The sequence below is a fragment of the Priapulus caudatus genome, unplaced genomic scaffold (genome assembly GCF_000485595.1).
Source record: "Priapulus caudatus unplaced genomic scaffold, Priapulus_caudatus-5.0.1 Scaffold87, whole genome shotgun sequence".
In the NCBI taxonomy this organism is placed as follows: Eukaryota; Metazoa; Priapulida; class Priapulimorpha; order Priapulimorphida; family Priapulidae; genus Priapulus; species Priapulus caudatus.
Genome location: NW_014577148.1, coordinates 96415 through 102896, shown reverse-complemented (window position 1 = coordinate 102896; position 6482 = coordinate 96415). Strand labels below are relative to the sequence as shown.

Sequence of the window (6482 nt, the reverse complement as noted above, 5' to 3'; positions counted from 1 at the left end):
GTGCACGTACTGCTCCCGATGCCCTTGTCACAAGCTCGATAGACATGCAGCGAACTGCAGCGTACCAGTCTATGTTTACGTCAGTGCACGTACTGCTCCCGATGCCCTTGTCACAAGCTCGATAGACATGCAGCGAACTGCAGCGTACCAGTCTATGTTTACGTCAGTGCACGTACTGCTCCCGATGCCCTTGTCACAAGCTCGATATACATGCAGTGAACTGTCGATGTCCCAGGCAACACCTGGCAGGGTTCAAACAAAAGGACATCACCTAACTGCCGATGTGAAGGGGAGAGTCAACCTGTATATCAGTGTTATCACTGAGGAATTAACCATGCACAGGCACCGCACCGTCTGTGACACAGCCTTTGGCAGGCTTCGTTAACGAGTGCAAATGCTTAGTGGACTCTACTAGTACTGTTCATCAAGGTGCAGCGAACTGGGAAATAAGGGACAGCTGCGTGAAATAGACTATATATAAACTGCGGCGGTTCGTACATGTATGCCACCCTGAGGAGGAACACTTTCTGTCACCTAGTCTTTTCTTTGGATCCGTGCGCTGGCTTTCATTATGGCGCACGGATCCACCATGTTATCATTTTTTTTCCCTCTGCCGCGCGCATTTCTCTTCTATGCGCGGCCAGTGCTCCATATTTGGCCATCTTCCATATCATTTCAGTTACACTTGCATCACTTCCACTGGACTATAAGTTATAACTTATAAGATACGATATCATCAGCTTGTATTAAACTTGTAATAGTTGTATATTTTCCGTGAGAGTAATCTGTGATGTGGTGTGCGTCTTTGTGAAGTAGGGGAAAAGGAACAAATACAACAACACTGTCATTTTGGATACGTATGCCCGATGTGAGTGAACGATGTGTATGTATCCATCGGCCTAGATGCACAGGCACTTGGGCCGTTTCAATAATAAAATGATGGTTAATAAATACAACTTGTCAGTACTAGACCTACCAGTACAGTGGCAGTACCAGTAATAGTCTCAATGTTTGATTTTACCTAATAACTTCACTTCAATACCGTCCAATACACCGCTGCAACACACATTCCTACAGCGCGCACGCCATTGTGCAAAAATACACAGTAAATAATATAGAGTTTACTGTTTAATATAGTGTTTACTCTATATTACTGTGTATTTGTGCAAAATGGTGGCGTGCGCGCTATAGGAATGTGTGTTGCAGTGGTGTGTCACTGTCACTGTGTGTATTGGACGGTATTGAAGTGACGTTATTAGGTCAAATCAAACATTAAGACTATTACTATAGTATTACTGGTACTGGTACTGGTAGGTCTAGTACTGACAAGTTGTAATTATTAACCATCATTTTATTATTGAAACGGCTTAAGTGCCTGTGGCCTAGAGATGAGTCTAGGGCCTGATTGCACTGGAACTATATCGATTGTCATACGGTACACGATACAGTCCGGTCGTAGCCGATGAGATCACAGGCACTTGAAGCATATCAACTGTAAACATACGCCGCCGCCATTGCGCGTACACATACACATAAATATATAGTGTGTATTTTTGTCTATTGTATTGTGTATTGTGTATTGTGTATTGTGTATTGTGTATTGTGTCTATATATTTATGTGTATGTGTACGCGCAATGGCGGCGGCGTATGTTTACAGTTGATACGCTTCAAGTGCCTGTGGATGAGATTATAGTATCATCGATTCTAGCGTACTGACATGCCACACATTTGACAAATGTTTCGTTTTTGATTACCAACAATAAGGATATCACGATGCGAAATAAACAATAGGCCCTACGACAAACTAAACTAGTAAGTATGTTTTAATTCCATTCACTCACTATCGTGTCCAAGAAAACATCATCTGTTCGCCTCACCCTGTCGTCGTTGGTTCGCTTTTGATTGGATAGTGTATTTCCGAAGTAGAACGTACCACGAGACTGTGGCGCCATCTTGATGAGGTCAATTTTAGTTCATGCCGCGTGGAATACACTGTTTTTTTGTTTATAAGAATTCTTTTTATAAGAATCATCGGGGCTCGATTTCTCTTTCGACGCATCTGAGGGGTCTAATTTCCCAATTTTTCTGGGGGAGGGCCCTGACCCCAGACCCCCCTTCGCGTGCTCCCAAGTTTGGGTTACGGTTAGACCCCCCCCCCTGGTACAAATCCTGTACACGCCCCTGGTGTGGATGGGCGTGTATTGGCGACTGAGCGTGGAGGATCAACGTAAAGGCGCGTACTATACACTAGAAGATGAGAGCACAGTCGGACTTGGTAAAGGATATGGCAGTTAAAGGTGTTACGAGGGAGATGATAAAGAGGGTACATGTAAATGATGTGGACGCGATATATTAGAAAAATTAGATGTGGTGGCAAGAGTAGATCGAGGAATATCAATCTGGGACAGTGTCAGATTAAATTCAGACAAGGAACACCACCAGAAAAAAATGCCACATTACATACGACAGATTCACGAGCTTATAATTACTACAGCAAGGACGACCAATGCTGCTGCATGTGCAACGGAATGCGCAAGCCAGTGCGCACGGATTCACGCTACCTGATTCAATTTTCGAATACATTCCAAATGTGCAGATGTAATTAATACTCCGTCATTTCTACCTGTTATAGTTGTTCGGTGCTATCTTTACCGCCTTTACCTCTACCCTCATATCATGTCAGCCCTAATTTCTCATCAATACTCTACGTTTGAGGCACCACCTCTATATGCCTCCCTTTTCCGCTTCCCAGTCATCTTCGCCTTTTACCATCTTATTGTTTTCACCGGCGTGTGTTTGAGTGTAGGTTTGTGGGTTTGTGGGTTTGTGTACGCTCGCTGATTGGCTGATTGGCCCGCCACCGCCGCCGCCGCCGCGCCGGAACCGCCTGTATCATACGGGTTTGTCTATATTCAGGCCGGTACAGGAGATAATTTGCATATTTTATCACGTGACGTCACATCCAGCTGTGAAGAAGATGGTGAAGGAGGAGGAAGGGGAGAAGGGAGAAGGTGGTGGAGAAGGAGGAGGGGAGAAGCTGGTGAAGAAGGAGGACGACCGGTGCGGTGGATGCGGTGGGACGCAGGTGTCGTAGGTGGAGAGAGTGCGAGGTGAAGAGGGCGGGGGCGGGGCGGACGCGGCAGCGGAGGGAGAAGCTGGTGAAGAAGGAGAAGGGGAGAAGTGAGAAGTGTGGTTCGCGAGGAAAGAGGAGGGACGAAGCTGTGAGAAGGGGAGGGGATGAAGGGAGAAGATGGTGGAGGCAGGGAGAATCTAGTGAAGAAGGAGGGAGAAGCTGGTGCGAGAAGAGGAAGGGAGAAGGGAAAAGGTGGTGAGAAGGACGGAGGGGAGAAAGTGGTGGAGATAGGAGGGGGAGAAGCATGGTGGAGAATGAAGAAAGGGCAGAGGTCTGGTGGAAGAAGGAGGAGGTGGTGGAGAAGGTGTGTGGTGAAAGTGGGAGAAGGGAAGAAGGTGGTGCAAAGGGTAGAAGGGCACCTCTCCGCTGCCGACCGGTTCTCCGACGCACCCCCACCAGCTCTCGCGCCTCTTCTTTCTGGCCCACCACTCGCCCCTCTACCACCAGTTTGCTCCTTCCTCCCCTCCTCCGTTCCCACGCCAGCTTCTCGCCCTCCTCTCAGGCCCGGCGCGCGAATTACAGTCTGATTGGTTATCAGACACAAACCACGTGACAAAGATATGCAAATGTATCTCCCTTGACCGGCGCTGAGAGATAGACAAAGCCGTATCGCAACAGCTTAAGCCTAAACACGGGAGAGAGAGACGGATTGTCAATAAAACTGTCTCAGGATACCTCACAAAGTTGGCTAAGCTAGCCAATTGATGAGAGTTGGTGGGATCTCGGATCCAAGAATAAAATTTCAGGATGGATCAGAAAAATGGAGTAATTAGAATTGATTGACATTGTGTGATGCCGATCCAATAATGTCAGAATAGGAGTGAACTTAGAATTGATTACATTTTGTTGGTGATCTAGATCCAATTAATTATTTAATTAATTAATTAATTTTTCCACTTAATTAATTAATTAATAAATAAAAAATTTCACATTGAGAGAATTCAGCTGCCTTGGCGGAGGTCTGTGCTCTCCGAGTGCTCTAGTTGCATATAGTATGGATTGATCTTTTAAATCACAACTTTTTTACAATGTGTAGTTCTATGTTACAAGGATGCTGGGGGGTATACATGTCATGAGGTGTGATATGACCGCGTGTATTTCAACATTCAGCATGAAAACGATAATTAATTAGTGTAGTGTCAGTTGTGATTTCTGCATAGTGCATTTAGGTGTAATTCGTGATGTTCTCCAAGAAATGAAAACTCCAATATTTCTTTTACCGCGAATTCCGTATTGCCTCTTGATTTTCGGCTTGTGATAATTAGAACTATATACTAAGAGTTGAAAAAGGGTCCAATTATTTACTGAGCGATAAGAATGGGGTACCTATAATCAGGACTATATCTATTATAATTAGACTATTAAAGTTTAATCAGAATTTCGACATGTTTCAGTTTCAAGACAGGTTTACTAGTGGTTACGCTTCTTTGAAGTAATGCGCGCGGTTCATATTTATTATCGCCCATCTAACACGTCACATCATTGAAGGGGGATGTGGGCTCCATTCCCAGTTTCTCGAGTAAAAATAGGCCCTATACTATACTATACTATGCCATTTCCCAGCTCCAAAAATTGCAAGTTTGGCCTTCTCGCATCCCAAAGTACAACAAATTCTTCTGGCATTTCCCCCTATCCTAGACAGGCATATGTCCCTATTCCTCATCCTAAAAATAATCGCTCCAGTCCCTGATCATTGACCTAGCTGTCGTATTTCTATACGTCGTATGAGAAAGGTCCACGTAAGCGCAAGGGTCGCGTGGTGTAAGCATGCATGTCCGTCCCGCCCGTTTTTCTTCTTCTGACTCACTCACGGTATATTTGGTGACAATGGTCAACGTGATTTCACATTTCCTGATTCGCCTGCAGTTTTCATTGGTATAACATTTGGTTAGTTTATTATTAATAACATAATTAACCTCCTAAACTTATTTACGTCTTTTTGATCTACACGAATTAAATTTTTACGCGCACTACCACGCTGTGTAAATCGAGTGTTTACCTACTTGTGTTGGTGAGGTCGTGTGCCTTAACTACACTTATTGTTGCAAATATATGTATTTATGTATTCAATCAGAAACGAATAAAAACGAAATGGTTTTTACTCACTCATGATTTGATAGTGCTAAATAAATTCATCTAATCTAAATAAATCTAGCAATAAACCGTTTTAATTTACCACAGGTGGAGCCACCAGTTCATTAAACATTGAAATCAACAATGGTTGATGAATCGTTTACATTGCAGATGGAAGGAAGGTAATATACTCCAAGATACGATCGGCCTACGCTACCTACAGAACCATCAGGATGTGCATTAACATTGGTTCCGCAGTGTGGTCGGGCTAAAGGTAATTATGAGTAAAATTAACAAAGTGGCTGGAGGTACGGCAGCCGTCGTTCGTTGAGCTTTGAAGCTCCTTTTGGCGTTCCGAGTCGGCGAGTGTTTTCTAGGCCTAGCTCATCAACTCTCAAATCGTGAATTTATTTCCCCAATGCATTATTTCGAAATCTGAATTGGCCGCCGCCATCTTTGTCTCGTTTGTATGAAAGTGAATGGACTGCCGTACCTCCACTCCAGCCATTGCCTAAAATTAAATAACCTAAATTAAATAAAATTAAATTAACCTAAATTAAATGCCTAAATTAGATAACGAGACCATCACAAGAATGCCGATTAGCGGCCACACCACACGTTGCGGCTCTGGCCATAGGGTTTACGGCTATAGACCGAAGGTCCGATAGACCAAAGGCTCGATAGACCGAAGGTTTATTCGAATACGCAGTGGCTACACGTCCGGAATCGGTCGCCTAGCCTCCAGGCTACGCATCCTGACATCCACTGATACCGTATTCGAACGTGAATATGCCGCACATCCACCGATGCCACTATAAACCATATATATATGCCCTAACCCTAACCCTAACTCTAACCCTAACCTTTTGCAATATTCGGTCTATCGGACCTTCGGTCTATAGGGCTGCCCCCGGCCATAGGTCGTGGGTGTTGTCTACCGTACTGACTGAGTTGCAATACATGCGCTAACATTGTATAGATACTAGGGCTGTCATTGGTATCAAATTATTTCGATTCGATTATTGATATATTTTTTTTCGATATTTCGATCCGATTCGATCTGATTCGATTTAATAATTGTAATAAAACATGAGCCGTGAAAGTACAGTAAACTCATGTACCGTATTGTGTTCTACTATGATAACTATGCATTTTATACATCGCTGTGCTTAAATACAACATGGGCGAAGTATATATTTATCTGAATTCAACCAGATTGACCTGGCGTCGCGGCGATGGCGAAGCAGCAGACATGCTTTTACGGTAGACAGATTT

The 6482-nt window shown here is 44.0% G+C and overlaps 2 protein-coding genes across 5 annotated transcripts in view; one reads left to right on the top strand and one right to left on the bottom strand.

The window, feature by feature from the left end:
• The window catches only part of LOC106804780 (glycerophosphocholine phosphodiesterase GPCPD1-like), a 37894-nt gene extending 35991 nt beyond the window's left edge, over window positions 1-1903 (bottom strand). For all 3 annotated transcript variants that reach the window (XM_014806116.1, XM_014806114.1, XM_014806115.1), the window contains exon 1: window positions 1843-1903. The gene's annotated coding sequence lies outside the window, so the exon portion shown is untranslated. The remainder of the gene's footprint in view (window positions 1-1842) is intronic.
• A 3081-nt stretch (window positions 1904-4984) lies between these two features.
• LOC106804774 overlaps window positions 4985-6482 on the top strand; it is a 6448-nt gene continuing 4950 nt past the window's right edge. The window contains exons 1-2 of one of the 2 annotated variants that reach the window (XM_014806100.1): window positions 4985-5009; window positions 5379-5481. The gene's annotated coding sequence lies outside the window, so the exon portion shown is untranslated. Of the gene's footprint in view, window positions 5010-5329; window positions 5482-6482 lie in introns of those variants that run through there. The other variant, XM_014806099.1, reaches the window with a different exon arrangement.